Source organism: Mesoplodon mirus (genome assembly GCF_964341445.2).
Source record: "Mesoplodon mirus genome assembly, chromosome: 7".
NCBI classification, from domain to species: Eukaryota; Metazoa; Chordata; class Mammalia; order Artiodactyla; family Ziphiidae; genus Mesoplodon; species Mesoplodon mirus.
Genome location: NC_138983.1, coordinates 55,045,586 through 55,060,326, shown reverse-complemented (window position 1 = coordinate 55,060,326; position 14,741 = coordinate 55,045,586). Strand labels below are relative to the sequence as shown.

At 52.7% G+C, this 14,741-nt stretch overlaps 1 protein-coding gene across 6 annotated transcripts in view; it reads right to left on the bottom strand.

Moving 5' to 3' along the window:
- Positions 1–14,741, bottom strand: part of GDPD5 (glycerophosphodiester phosphodiesterase domain containing 5) — a 90,799-nt gene that overhangs the window by 50,678 nt on the left and 25,380 nt on the right. For 3 of the 6 annotated variants that reach the window (XR_014294599.1, XM_082627363.1, XM_082627361.1), the window contains exon 2: positions 5,329–5,411. The exons of 2 other annotated variants lie outside the window; for them this stretch is intronic. The gene's annotated coding sequence lies outside the window, so the exon portion shown is untranslated. Of the gene's footprint in view, positions 1–5,328; positions 5,412–14,741 lie in introns of those variants that run through there. One more of the 6 variants, XM_082627365.1, reaches the window with a different exon arrangement.

Genomic DNA, 14,741 nt, shown 5'->3' with positions numbered 1-14,741 from the left:
CCGTGGGAGAGTATGTAGAAACTCTGTATTTTCCGATCAATTTTTCTAAAACTGTCACCAAAAAAAATCATCTATTAATTAAATACATATGTATTTAATTTAAATAGCTATATCAATTGATCAATAGATAGCTGGATCAACAGATCTAGGCCTGAGAGATTACATGATTCACCCGAGGCCAGACAGCTAACCATGGAGAAGAGAGGATTTGAAACCAGGGCTGCCTCTAAAGCCTAGTCTTTCCATGGCACCAGCCCTAGATGGAGGGTCTGTCTGCCCACGTTTCTACCGCCTTCCGTGTCCATGACAGCTTAGCATGTGCAACTGAAAACTGCACCTCAAAGGGCCAAGTTCAATATTTTGGTTGGCACCAGGGCAGCAGGGGCATGGAGTGCGACCGAGAACTCTGGGCAGGAAAAAGGACCGCCCCACATACAGTGGGTGCAGGGCTGGGGGAGACGGAGACCTAACCTCCTCCAGCAGCCTTCCCGGAGGGCAGGGCGCACATGTGGAGGTGGAACCACGCCCTCCCCCTTCCTCCCGCCCCGCCCTCCCACCCCCGGGCCCGCCCCGTCTCCTTGGCCATGGCCGCCCTCACTGGGCCTCAACCCCAGCCCAGACCCGGGGCTGGTGGGCTGAGGCTGAGCTCAGCCACCAGCAGGCTGGGTGACCTCCACAAGCCTCTGGTCTCAGCTTTCCCATCTGTATCATGGGACGGTGTGAACAACATCGGATGATCTCCAAGGGCCTTTTCGGCACTCAGCTTCTAAAAACCCTTTATCCACCTGCTCTCTCCCCACCCTCAGGAGATAAGCAGAGGTGGGGTCGCTCAAGGAGGATGGAAGGACAAATCCCACAGTCCTTTGCCTGGTCTGGCGGGGAAGAGCCCCCTCCATTCCCAGGACCAATGGCTGGAAGTCAGGAGCCCGCCGCCAACTGGAGCAGTCAAGACGAGGTTGAAAGCTGCAGGAAGGCCTGCAACGAGGTTAGAGGCCTGGTCATCCTGAACCCCAGGCCAGGGCTCCGCCCCTGTCCAGGTATCACTACCATCTTTGACAGGGACCAAGGTATAGGTAGTCACGGCCTGGATAACTCACAGTGATGACCCCAACCTTGACTTAGAGTGAAACCCAAGGAGTAAAAGGCACAGGGCTGTGGGGACTCCTTCCCACAGTGCTCAGGGAACATGGCCTTGGAGCAGGACCAGGGCCTCCCTGTGGTCCTTCCTCACTGCACGCCCATCCCCTGTTCCCAGTGCAGGTGTGCCTGTGAAACCACCTTAGCTCTGGGCTCCTCTGACCGCCTTGAGGCCTGGAAAACTCCTGCTCATCTCAGCGCAGCAGCTCCTCCTCGAGGAACTCAGCCCTGCCTGGGTCAGGGTCTCTTCTGGACCCATAACTCCTGTGCTTCCTCTAGCCGCACTGCAGGGCGGCTTCCTGGAGAGGGTGGATGTCAACAGAACTCAGAAATAAGGGAGGATTTGTAACACAAGGGGGAGAAAGAAGGGGGCTCTAGGTAAGGGGACAGCACAGGGAAAGTGCGGTGGCAGGGAGGGTGAGCAGGGCCTCTCCCACGGCTGAGGGCTCCAGCAGCAAGTTAAGCCCCGTGTGGCTTCCACCTGGTTGTGACGGGGGTGTCTACTCCAACAGTAGCCTCCCAGCCCTCCGGGGACCCAGGGGCAGCAGGGCACCCCCGGGGCAGCTTGCCAGCTGGGCTGTTTCTCCAAATAATTGACCAAACCCAAATCCACAAAACAAATCCCTGGCCCCAGAGCTGGGGCTGGAGATGCGGGGACAGAGCTGATTCTGGGACCTCCCACTCCCAGACCATCCGATCCCAGGCCCCACCCTACTGCTCTCCAGCACAGCCTCCTGTGCTTAGCTTTTGAGGAACGCTCAAAGAGTCACTACATTCCCCGCTCATCAGATGGCTTAAACTGAGAGATGTGGGCTGCTACATCTCACTGTGTGGCCCTGAGCAAGTCACTCCACTTCTCTGGGCCTCAGAGAAAGCTCTAGATTCTAATGAAATCAGCAGAGAAGACAGGCAGATGTAGGGAGGAAGGAAGTCTGTCACTGAGGCAGCTGCCGGTGGGGAGAGGCTGGGGGAGGAGGTGCCGGGAAGGAGGCCTGGTGGGCCAGTGGCCCCATCATAGCCGCTCATTCTTTGGGGGAAAAGCTACTCAGTGGCTTAGGCTGGGGCTTAACAGGAGCTGCCAAAGAATCAATCATGCCGTAATTAGGGTCATTGTTAATCTCTTTCCACTGTGGTGCCAGGGCCTCCTGTTTACCCAACACTTCTGTCCCAGAAGACTTCTGATTGCTCTTCCTCTGGGGAAATTCCCAGCAGGCTTGCTTCACCCCAGTCGTGGGTCCCCTTCTGTCCCTCCGGGCTGCCCTCCTGTAGGGAGCACTTCCTGCTTCTCCTCCGGGAAGGGCTGGCTTCCTCGGAGCCGTGGCCCCTGGTATTATCTGTTCCATACCCAATTTACTCACTCAGTGTATGTTTAAGAAGCCTCTGCTATGTGCCAGGCACTGCTGGGACCTGAGAGAGATTCACCGAGAACCCGATGTGGCCCTTCCTTTCAAGGAGACAGTCTTACCGCAGCAACAGCAGCTACCGTTATAACCACACTCACAGCGCTTTGCGGTGTACGGGAGCCTCCACACACACCGTCTCACTGAAGCATGACCCCAACTCCACGGGTGAGTACCGGATCCCCATTTGGTGGATGAGGAGGTTGAGGCTGGTGGAGGGCAGGGCAGGTTTGCTGAGCTGCACCCTTGGTTACGGCCCTTGGGGGACAGACCTGCATGTTTGGGGCCATAGGCTGAATGGGGATCAGGCTCAGGACCCTGCCCAGGGCCCTTGGGTCCTCTTGGCACAGAGAGGACCTCTCTTTGGATCTCTCTTTCCCCAGGTCAGGGCTATGAGCTTGGGCTGAGCATTCACCAGGAACAGCCTGCACACTCTCTAAACCAGAGTCTTAGAATCACCTCCCCCAGGGCTCTTACGATCATGGAATCCTGGCACAATCCAACAGGCATCTTAGAACTAACCCTGGATTTCAGAATATGAAAGTCATCGAGTGTCAGCACCAGTAAAGACCTGGAGCTATTCCATCCAGCCTCCCCTCCCTGCAGAAATCCTCTGCACAGCCTCTAGTGGTGGTTCCTCGGCAGAGTGGCCTGCATGGGCTTGCCTACGCCTCTTGACAGGCCCCTCCCTCCCTGGAGGGCCGAGTGGTTCCCTCTTTAAACGGGGACGGAAGGAAGGCCCTCCTGAGAGGAGTGGCCTGCCCCCAGCCCCCCCTCCGCCCACCAGCACTGACAGGTTCTCCCTGGAGTGAGCAAAGGGCCAGGCCAGGGGCCTGGTCAGGAGAGAGACTTTCACCATCCTCTCACCCCTGGTGGACGCCCCAGCCCCTCCCAGGCACCCAGTGATTCAGTCACAGGAACCAGGCTGGCTTTTTCCGATGCCTCTCCCTGGGTCTCTGGAAGGAGGGGGCCCTGAAGAGGAGGAGGAGAGGAGGAAGCTGAGTCCGGCAGAGACATGCACTGAGCAAACTCCTCTCTGCCCAGTTTTTAGCCCCTGAGGGAACGGGGAGCAATGATTTATGTTATTTATTTATGTAAAATAGCAGAGTTATTATACAAACAGGCTTCCCAGGCAGGCCCTGGGGATGGGAGGAGAAGCAGGTCCTGCCATTTTAGGAATCTCTCTCTGCTTCCTTCCCCTCACACCTACCTGTCTAGCCTCACCTGCCCCTGTCCCTCCTCATGCGGCTGTGCTCCAAGCACACGGCACCTCCCAGCCTCCCCCCTCCCCCGTACCTTTGCTCATGCTGGGCCCTCTGCCACGACAGCCCTCCCCCACCCCCCTAATCCAAATCCCAACCATCTTAACAAATGCACCCTGGACAGAGCTTGGTCTGATCCCCCCGCAGAAGCCCACTGCTTCTTCCTTTTGTGCTCGAATCACCAGGCAGAGCTCTTGAGATATGATCATAGGCCTCTGTGCACAGTAATTATCTGCTTCCGTGGCTGCCTTGCCCTCCAGGCTGAGAGCTTCCCCAGGCGGAGACTTCTGATCCATTTGGCCCAGCTTTTCTGAAGAGCCACAGTATCTGCGACCCTGCAGGTGATAGGGACACGCGATACCCCAGGCCCTGTCCCTGCTACAGGAATCACTGGACGGGGGACCTGTGTTCCTGCACTGGGCCAGCACCAAGGAGGCGCCCATTTATATGTCAGTCAGAAAAGCTGGTTAAATGTGCAAAGGAAGGAAAGAAAGAACAATCAGAGCCTCTTAAACCACCCAATTGCAGGGCCACTTCGGAGCCTGTTCCCAATTCTGCCTCTGAATAATTATTAGGCTTTTCCCTATTTACAGGAAAAATTAAGTTACTAAAAAAGCTCAAGTATTTTCTCCCACAATTTTTTGAAACCTCTGCTATCTGTTCCAGGTCTAGTACAAGATGACCTCAGATTTAGCACAGAATACTGACTTTCTCACTGCCACTTGCATCTCTCTTCATCACAGTGCTCTGTGATGAGCAGCAGCCCTGCCACTCAGGCAAGTCTGAGAACCTGGGGCCTAAGCTTCTCTTCCCCTCTTTCAGATTTCCAGGTTTCCTTTCTAAAAACCGACCTTGCCTGAATGCTGAGGAAGAAAGTCCCAGGGGTTGGCTGGTCCAGAAAACCTTGAAGGTTCATGCTCACTCCATGATTCAAGGCCTCTAATTCCACCATTTACCATTCATTCCTTTGGGTGAAGCATCACTCACTCTGGGATTCTCTCTTAAAATACAAATCTCCCCTGGAAATGGGAGCCCATTAAACCTCCAAACTGAAGTTCAAGGAAACTTAGTTTAATGCCTGGCTCTAGAGAGGCAGTAAATCATAGGGGTTAGGAATGTGCACCCAGAGCCAGCCTGCCAAGTTTGAAACCTAGTTCTACCACTTACTAACTGAGCAGGTTCCTTAATGCCTCTAGACCTCAGTCTCCTTATCTATAAAGTGGGGATAATAATAGCACCAACCTCATGGGCTGTTGTGAGGATTGAATGAGCTAATTTGTGTGAGGTGCTTTAGATAAGTACCTAGTCCACTGGAGAGAGCAAGAGACAACTCTACTCAGAGTTTCCGTTTTTGTCTTTTCTTGCTTGTAAAATGGAAAAATAATCCTTGTTTCCTCTGCCTTTTCCCATGAACTGTAGAGTACAGCTCCCGTGAGAGAGCGAACATCATTCTAGAACCCAGTGGGCTGCTCTCTGCAGCTTCCCTCTAACTCCTTTCCCCCCACCTCCTTCCTTGCTTTTTCCTTTACCTGGAAGAAGGCACCAGTGGCTGTGAGCTGGGCTCCTGGGGGGTCCTGTCCACCGAGGTGGTGATGTCACTTCAGTGGGAGAGCTGAGGGGAAAACCCAGTCAGGTTACACATCAGTCCATCCTGCCTTCTCCCCTCCTACCCGGCCCTTAGTGAGCCCCCACCCTGTACCCACCCGACGCTTGGTATGGGGACCAGGGATGGGTCACATCTAGTCCCTGCCCTGGGGAAGCCACCAAGCCGGTGGGAGAGCCAAGGAGACGTACGTGATCCAGTCGTGTGCTGTGAGACCCCACACAAGCACCTCCACACATGCTGCCCCCAAACCAGCCCCAAACCCAAACCCAGTACAACCTGCTGCCTGAACCACTCCTGCCCCACCAGGGCCCACAGAAACATGATCCAAGGCCCAGCCACCCTGGGGTGAAACCTGGGGCTATGCCTGGCTCCTGGGATGCAGAGGCCCGTTCCTGCTGCCCAGGGACCTGCTTCTTTGGAGGCAGACGCCAAACCATCTGTTCTAAAGCAGCCGCTGAGGGAGGGCTGGGTGGGTTGGAGGAGGGATCTGGGGCACCGCAATTATGTGGCTGACTTCTGACTCATGCCCCGCCTCCCCCATCACCAGCTCCTACAGCTGGCAGGGCAGCCCTCCTGCCCAGGAACTGGGAGGAGAGATGGTACTGACAGGCCTTGGGGAAAAGGGGAGAAGGGGAGAGGGAAGGGGGTGCTGGGTCAGCACTGCAGGCTGCAGAGGATGTCGCCACATTGCCCACTAGGGGACACTGAGGCTGGCAGGGCCTATATCACCCAGAGAGTCAGAGTCAGAGCCAGGGTGGGACCCAGGGCAGGGGTGGCTCAGGCCTGGTGTCCAGCCCAATCCCATTCCGACATGAGAACTTTCTCCAATCTGATCAGGCCCTGGAGCCACATACCAGCAAGAAATACAAACAAGACTCAGCCTTGGATGGGAGGGGGATAGAGGTGGACTCACAGAAGCGTGGAAATGACATCCAGCTACTGAGAGGTGGACTCCTGGGGCACCCCCAGCCCTGCCCCCCTCCACTTCCAGTCCCCAGGTTTCTCGCAGAGCCCTGAATGCACTGCATTTTACAGTTTATAAAACACTTATTTTCTTCATCTCCCACAACGATCCTAAGGCCTAAGTGACAGAGGAAATATAAATAGAGCAGGGCTTCTCAAACAAATCACCTAGAGATCTTGTTAAAAGGCAGTCCAACTCAGTAGGTCTAGGCTGGGGTCTGAGATTCTACATTTTTTTACAAGCTCCTGGGTGATACCTTGCTGCAGGTCCAGGGACCGCAGCTTGAGTAGCAAGAACATAGTTATTAATGGCCTGGACACTGGGGTCAAACTGCCTAAGTTAGGATCTTGGCTCTTACTGTGTGACCTTGGGCAAGTTACTTAACCTCTCTGTGCCCCAATCTCCTTATGTATAAAACAATAATCATAATAATAAAACCTACCCCATAGGGTTGATGTGAGAATTAAATTATGTCAAATGCTTAAAGTGATGATGATTATTTCAAATTTTTTAATGCAGGCTCTGAGCGATGGACACACTCAGCACGGTGGCAGAGCCAGAATTCAAACACAAATCTCTTCATGGAAATCCTGCAAGAACAACTTGCCACATGTCACAGCCAGCAAGCCTCCGCCATTAGACAAACATGGATACTGAAGCCCGGAGAGCGGCTGGGAACAGACGAGGTCACCAGAAAGTTGGTGTCAGAAATTCAAGTCCATGACCCGCAGCCTACTGCTTTTTCCATCACACCTCACTGCCCTGCAAGGAAGAAAAAGCATCACAAGTTCCCCCTGAGGGGGACCCAGCTCTGCTGTCGGCCCCCACCTGGGCAGCAGCTACCCTGGAAACCAGATGTGTGTGGGAGTGGCTGGATGTGGACGCTGCCCTCATGCCCACCGCGGCCCCAATTCCCCTGCACTCTCAGAGCCCTGTCTGCCAGGCTGGGCAAGAACAGTCTAGCATCCTCCTTCCATGGCCCGGCTCCTACATCCAGTCTGTGGCACTGCTCCATCTCAGGGTCACCCAGCCTGGGTACCAGGCAGGGCGGGATGCAGCTGGGGGCCGTCTCCATCCCCACCTTGGCTTCCCAGCATGGGGCCAGTGGGAGACTATGAGTCACTTGAAGAAGTGCTTGGCCCCAAACAGGAAGTGGTTCTTCAGGCAGAACCCCTGACCCCCACCCCCAGGAGCTCCCCAGGGCAGATGCCTCAGTGACAGAGTCTGGTGAAGGAAGGGAAGCTGATTGGGACCTAGCGACACCTATTCAGATTTTACCTGAAACTCAAAAGCAACACCCATCATCTGCACTGTGAAACCCGGCTGGAGGGCTTCTCTGCTGTATGATCTTATGTACATCAATGCCCCTCTCTGAGCCTCAATTCCCTCATCTGTAGGATCACGGGGCTGCACTACAAGACTGCTATAACCTGGCATTCTACAATGAAATAAAGGATTGGAGGATGTGAATATAGGTTTTAAATAAATGAACAAAAGCACATGTGAAATAGATGAATGAGTGTATGCCGATACCTAGATTTAAGCTCCAGCTCTAGCGTAAGCACCATCATTTATATCTCGTTAGCTGCAGGATAGACACCTATCCCATGGGCAAGAAGACATCCCCTGAATCACCCTTAGGTGCAGGGAAGAAGGGCTACTGCCCTGAGCCCCACACATCACAAACACACACTCACAAATAAATACATTACAGAACATACAGGAGCTTCTGTCACACAACATCCATGGGACCCACAAGCCTAATCCGCTCCCCTAACACTGCTCAGGCCTCTGAGAAACTCTTCATTTCTTGGGTTTGAAGAACAAAAGGTGATTGTGTCCAGATGAAGGTCTGAGGGTTGCACAGTGGCTGACAGGGGCGAGGGTGGGAAAGGGAGGGAAACAGGATGCTACTGGGTGGGGAGGGGAGGGATGGAGGAAGGGCACTAAGTGGCAAGAATGTTTTGTGGGGCAGACAAATTAAACTTGTCAAATCCTTTCAGAGAGCAACAACTTCTTACATAACAAAGTATCCGCTTCCCAGTAATGTTGAGCATTTTTTTTTTTTTTTGGCTTTTCTCCCTGTTCCAATTTGTGGTTCTAAAAGTACTCATGAATTAGTGTGGTATTCACAATAAATGCACATGGCAGCTGAGGAACATCTTACAGTATTTAACAATTCATATTACTTGGATTAATGTAACATGAAATGAGATACTAATTTTTTTTTAAATTTTATTTATTTTTTGGCTACATTGGGTCTTAGTTGCTGTGCGTGGGCTTTCTCTAGTTGTGGCGACCGGGTCTACTCTGTTGCGGTGCCTGGGCTTCTCATTGCAGTGGCTTCTCTTGTTGTGGAGCACGGGCTCTAGGCGTGCGGGCTTCAGTAGTTGTGGCACGTGGGCTCAGTAGCTGTGGCTTGTGGGCTCTAGAGCACAGGCTCAGTAGTTACAGTGCACGGGCTTAGTTGCTCTGTGGCATGTGGGATCTTCCCGGACCAGGGCTCGAACCCGTGTCCCCTGCATTGGCAGGCAGATTCTTAACCACTGCACCACCAGGGAAGTCCCATGAAATGTGGTACTAATTCTTTACACTGGCAACTAGATGGACATTAATCACAACTATAAATAGTTTAATTTTTATAAAATCTTCTAAAATTTGAATTACTATATCATGTCTTTTTAAATAATTGTATTTTAAAATTGGATATTCATTAATTACGATGTCTATAGTTTTAATTTCCTATATAATTTCAAGGAATAAAAACAACTTTTGAAAATATAATTTTTCCTTTCTTTACATTCAATTTACATTTTTTAAATTAATTAATTTATTTTTTATTTTTGGCTGTGTTGGGTCTTCGTTTCTGTGCAAGGGCTTTCTCTAGTTGCAGCAAGCGGGGGCCACTCTTCATCGCGGTGTGCAGGTCCCTCACTATTGCACCGGCCTCTCTTGTTGGGAGCACAGGCTCCAGACGCACAGGCTCAGTAGTTGTGGCTCATGGGCCTAGGGGATCTTCCCGGACCAGGGCTCGAAACTGTGTCCCCTGCATTGGCAGGCAGATTCTCAACCACTGCGCCACCAGGGAAGCCCCAATTTACATTTTTGATGGAAATATATTCAAATTCTATACACTCTAAATACAACTGCATTTTACTTTTGATCCTTTAGATTATTACCATCCATACACAATTTTCAAATGATGTGAAAAATCTTGATTATAACAATTATAGTGATCTTGCAAAAATGAAGACAATAAAATATATTTTATGAAATATGTCTTATTACTCATCCAAATGCCACCAGCCCACCAACGAAACACCCAGATGTGTAATAATAATTAAATTGTCTTCCTTGATATTTTGTCCCTTTCAGTTCTATAAAACCATAACTTTACAAGGTGGGAAAATGAAACTATCTTATTTAGTAGTTTCTTGGTTTGTTTTGTAACCTTCTAACATCTGACAAACATATACTGCATGCCTCTGTTTGTATTTTTGTCCTGGGCCCTACAAATTTTGGGCCATGCCTGTCTGCCAACTCCCTGCCCACCAGCTCCCTTTGGTGGGGCCCAGGCCACCTGCGCTGGTCGCCTCTCCTCACTGAGGATCAGCTGGGTGTCGAGCCAGCCCTGTCTTCCTGAGTCTGTCTTTTAGAAAGTGCTCCTCACATGAAAAGTCCTCATGCTTAGATGTGGGACTTATTTCCAGAGCTCATTCGAATACCCTTCAAGGGCAGTGGCCATGACTTCACTGCCATCTCCCACAGATCTGGTGTTCCTTGAAGTCCGTTACATTCCAGCACCATCAGCAAAGGGACCCAGATGGGAGGGCCCAGCAGCCTCTGGTCCACCGGGCTGGTAGCCCCCATTGGCTCAGACCGAGCGAATGGTCCGTGGCCCCCACAACTGGGTTTCTCCTCCTCTGCACCCTCACTCCGTCCACCTCTACCCATGACCCCCTCCTGCCCCCTTACTCTGGGTCTACCGGTCACAGTGACCCCCTTTGGGCTAAAGCCACCAGAATGCACCCTCAGCCCCATGACATCTGGGCTGACAAATCTCCACATTCTGGACTTCCCTGGTGGCACAGTGGTTAAGAATCTGCCTGCCAGTGCAGGGGACACAGGTTCAAGCCCTGGTCCGGGAAGATCCCCCATGCCACGGAGCAACTAAGCCCATGCACCAGTACTACAGAGTCTGCGCTCTAGAGCCCACGAGCCACAACTGCTGAGCCCACTCACCGTAACTGTTGAGTCCACGCGCTGCAACTACTGAAGCCCACATACAACAATGAGTAGCCCCCGCTCACCGCAACTAGAGAAAACCCGCGCACAGCAACGAAGACCAAAGCAGTCAAAAATAAACAAATAAATTTATATATTAAAAAAAAATCTCCACATTCCCTGCCTGCCACCTTCCCAGCCTCTTTCACAAAGAGCTTCCAGAACCTGGGTTCTGGAAGGGGGCAGGGTAGAGGTGTTGGAGACTGAGAGCCGGGAGACCTGGGTTCTGGGTATGGCCTGGCCACTGAAAGGCAGGTCGGTGTCAACTCTAGGCTCAGGGTCTTCACTTGTCGGACAAGGACGCTGCAACCAGCCCAGAATGCCTCATGGGATGAACAGGATAACCCAGTGAGCAGGACCTGATGGGGCTTTGGAAACTGTAAAGTACTGAACCATGTGATGGAGGCTCACCTCATCTCTGTTTCCTACTCGGCCTGGCCCATGTGGTGTCCATATACTAAGACACTGTCCACTATTTACGGAGGGCTGGCCACAGCCTTGTATGAGGCTGACATTCCCTGTCTGTCCTCTCACCCCTCTTAGCCTCCCACTACAGTACATTCTACAAATGCCAAAGCGGAGGCTCAAGGGAGTTTGGGTCCCATGCTCAAAGGCACAGCTAAGCAAGTGGCAGAGCCAGGATTCATACTTTGACTCCCAAGCCAGGCTAGACAACATAAATCCAATCACCAACACACATGTCCTGAGCTCTCCTGTGTGCCACGGGAGGCCTGAGGCTGGGTGGACAGACCTGCTGGAGGAGCCCACAGTCTACGGTACAGACAGACGTGTGGAGAGGGCATGTGAACAAAGGAGGCATCCTGCCTGGGGAAGGGTGCAGGAGGGCCTTGGTGGTAGATCAAAGCCACCTCCCAGCCTAGCTCAGGCAGCAACAGATACCCAGGAGCGAGCAAACTTGTTTCCCCTGCACCCACCACCTGGCCAGCCCCTCATGCCTGCTCCTGGGTGGAGCGGGGCCCTAGACATTTCAGACCACCTCCTCCTCTGGGGCCCCTACCTCATGTCCACCTTCACCTCTAGGGTCTGCAGATTCCCCAGGCTTCAGGACAGGGTGCAGCCTTGCAGCAGACTAGACATTAAGCCTGGTGAAAGAAGGATCCTGCCCATCTGAGCATGCAACCCCTTACCCAGTAGGTGATCAGAGGAGCTAATGACTAAACAGCAGTGACTGACCACTCTGGTACCCGGCTCAGTTCATCCTGACTGCAGGGAGGTTAGCTCAGGTTCTGAATCAGACTGAGGCTGGTGGGGACCAGAGCAGAGCTGGTAAAGAGTAAGGCGCTCAGATAAGCAGTCACAGGGGGGTGGGGGTAATGGGTCCTGGCCCTCTCACCTCCACCCTTTCACTATGTGAACAGAAGCAAATCCCTCTACCTCTCTGGGTATGAGTCAAGCTGGGATTAACACCACATTGAAATCATCTGATTTTAGGTGGGCGCATATAAAACTTCGGTCAGAAACACAGGTCGCGGAGGCTCAGAGAGGGCAGGTGACTTGACCAAGGTTACACAACAGGTGACAGAGTCTGGACTAGAACCCAGGCCTGTCATGCTCTGCGGGGCTAGGCTCCCAGAGGTCAGGGTGGAGAGGCCAGATTAGGGTGACATCCCTTGTGATAACACAGGTGCAGGAGAGGGGTTGGGACAAGATCCATCAGAGCCAACCCAGGCTGACATCACCAGTTCAAGTCATCAATCATAGTCAGAGTCGTGGAAGCACAACTTCTGTTTATTCGTTCCTGGGACACGTTGACCAACACGAGCTCCGTGAGCAATCCCTGAGCACTTTCTACGGAAAAAGCCCCATAGAGCTGAGCTCGCACTCCACAACTACTGAAGCCCGTGTGCCTAGAGCCCGTACTCTGCAACAAGAGAAGCCACCTCAATGAGAAGCCCGCGCACCACAACGAAGAGAAGCCCCCGCTCGCCGCAACGAGAAAGCCCACACGCAGCAACAAAGACCCAACGCAGCCAAAAATAAATAAGTAAATAAATAAATAAATTTATTTATCTACCTATCTATCTATCTATTTATTTATTTAAAAAAGAAAGAAAGAAAAAGCCCAGTAGACACAGTGGGGTGGGGTGGGCTGGGAAGAAAAGCCAAATTCAATTCAGATGGGGGATAGGTCCCTAGGCCTCAGTTTCCTCCGTGGCGCTCAGTGCTTCCATGGCCCTGTGCCACCTCCTGACCGTCACTAATCCCCACTAGGCGGTGCAGGCAGGGCTGGAGGTGGGGTGGCACAGAGGCAGACTTCTCTGGAAGGGGCTATATCAGGGCATCAGACCAGCTCTGGCACGGCTGGATCGACTGCCTGACGTCAAGTAGTCAGGAAGAACCCTGGAGGCTGGGGCCAGGTCTGCTGGCTGGGGAGCTCTGCGGGATTCTGCCTCTGGGAGCTGAGAGACAGGGACAGCACCTGGGGCTGGGGGAAACAATGGGGGCTCAGGGCAGCTCTCAGAAGGTCCTGTCTGCTGCTGATGACATGATCCTGGGGTACCCATTCTGCACCCCCTTTCTAACAGGTGGGCAGAGCTGACACTTAATCGGTGCTTCCTCTGAGCCAGGTTCCGCCTGGAGAACTCTGCCTCTGTTGTCTCCACCCACGTCCCCTGGGACCCCCTCTCCATTCTGAGTCACTCCAGGTTGCACTGTTGCTTCCAAAAGCCGAGAACTGCAGGGGCATGTGGGTGAGCTGCCGTCAGGCTGCCTGAATCCCTTCGCCTGTGGGCATGGCTGTTGCCCAGGGCCCCTTTACCAGGGACCCCCTGGGTGAGGTCTAAGTGCTGCAGCACCCTTGCCCCTGGCAGCAAGCTCTGGAGACTGAGCCAAGTATCCCCTCCAAGGGGCTTGGCTTGAAGTCACACTCTTGCCTCTCCTTCTCTTTCTGGTTCTACTTTCCCTATCCCCTTAGCAGTTTTCTTCCCCCTGGAAAACGTCTTAGTAAGTCACTCTCACATGAATCCTTATTTCAGTGTCTGCTTCTAGATCCCCCAACCTCAGACAGTTATGAGGTTAAGTGCCATTAGTTTTCCCATTTCAGAGATGAGGAAACTGAGGCTCAGAGACTCAAAGTTGTCAAAGACCCCCATGTGGCAGGCATCAGAACACAGACTTGAATTGAGGTCAGCCCTATACAAAGCCTGAGCACTGACCCCGCTTGTCCACCGCCAGTATCATCTGAGCCTGTTTACATCTCAAATGCCATCTCCTCCTGGCCATCTGAGCTAATCTTTCTTTTTCTTTTCTTTTTTTTTTAATTGGAAGGAAAGCAGGAGAATCTGTAGATGATCCAAGGGGGATGACTAAGTCCTTAGATTCCTCTCATTGGCTCAGATCCTGTTTTGGTCAATCCTTGTGAATCAGGGTGGGTCTGACATTCTGGGAATGCAGGGAGACTTCAAACCAACTTCACGAAAACAAGTTGTAAAAACACTGGCCGCCACTCAAAGCGGCCTGCTGATGAGCTTGGCTCCACGGAGCAGGGTTGAACAAGTTCACCAGAAGGGAACACACAGCAGGAAAGACTTAGGCTAGACCCAGAGGAAGAACTTCCCAGTAAGTGGGAGCTGGCCCAGGCATGGTCATGGCCTCTTTGGGAGCAGGTGAATTGATGTCCTGACCTTCCCAGGCCTTACTGGTTTGAAGCATCTATGAAGTCCCCTTGGTGAGCACTGAAGACAAAACCACAGGAGGCCAACTCCGCCAGCCCTGAGCTTCAACCACTGACCTGGAACCTGGTTTAGGAGGATGCTCTGAGTTTGTGGGGTTTCTGCCTCCTAGGAGGTTAAAAGTGGGGGCCCCCGATCCTCACACCCACACCCAGTGTGGATGGAGGCCCTGGAGCTGGCAGAACTCAGGGTGGCACCAAGGGCTGCCACCTGCCACCTCCTCCGCCCCTGCTCTCTGCAGCCAACCCTCCGGGGTACAGAGGACCACAGCAGGTGTTCATAGGTGCACATCTCCCAGGTCATTCCCCTCCACCCCTTTCCAGCTAGCACTCCCTTCGCCCCTTCCTTCTCATCCAAATTTCTGAAAGACTTGTCGACACCCACGTCCCCACTTCC